Genomic DNA, 701 nt, shown 5'->3' with positions numbered 1-701 from the left:
AAAAAAAATATCAATAATTTGTTTTTGAGTTTATCAAGTGAAGGAGTAAGTACATGTGCATTCTTTACTTTTCAAATTCAAGTCATGTGTCGGATATAAGTGTAGGTTAGGTTAGGGAATGACTTTAGTTTTGGTTTGCTGCTTCTTGTATGTCGTGAGGATTATTATTCTATCAATTACTATTCATGAAATTGAAATTTTGTGTTTGACTGGTCATCCCTTTAAATGTGGAGTCTGAGTCTTCAACCTAAATAAACAATTTTGACAGTACTCCATACTTGGTTTCACAGCAAACATAACAGCGTTTATGAGAAAAAACTCTTTACCTCTCTTTGGATGATGCATTGCAAAATGCTTGCAAAGAATAGGTTCGTGTTGCAGACGATTTTCTTTGCAGCCTGCAAGGAATATTGAAGCGTAGTTACTCAAACTAGTGCTTCGCAAGCTTGCAAACTATTTCTTTGCACATTGTTTGCAAGGATTCTGACAGATTGCAAAGAAAGTCTTTTCAATACAAACTAATTCTTTGCAATTCAGAGCTCGCAAATTCTTTGCAACGTTGCATAGAATATAGATTGCAAGCATTTCACAGTGTGTACTTCATTGTAGTCAGTTTAAATAAATTCTTTAAATTGTAGATTGCTGCGATAATATTCTGAAATAGCCCAATGATTTTTGTGTAAACTAAATGGCCGATTAGT

Source organism: Frankliniella occidentalis, unplaced genomic scaffold, assembly GCF_000697945.3.
Source record: "Frankliniella occidentalis isolate FOCC.00 unplaced genomic scaffold, Focc_3.1 Scaffold23, whole genome shotgun sequence".
NCBI classification, from domain to species: domain Eukaryota; kingdom Metazoa; phylum Arthropoda; class Insecta; order Thysanoptera; family Thripidae; genus Frankliniella; species Frankliniella occidentalis.
This window is presented reverse-complemented; position numbering follows the sequence as displayed.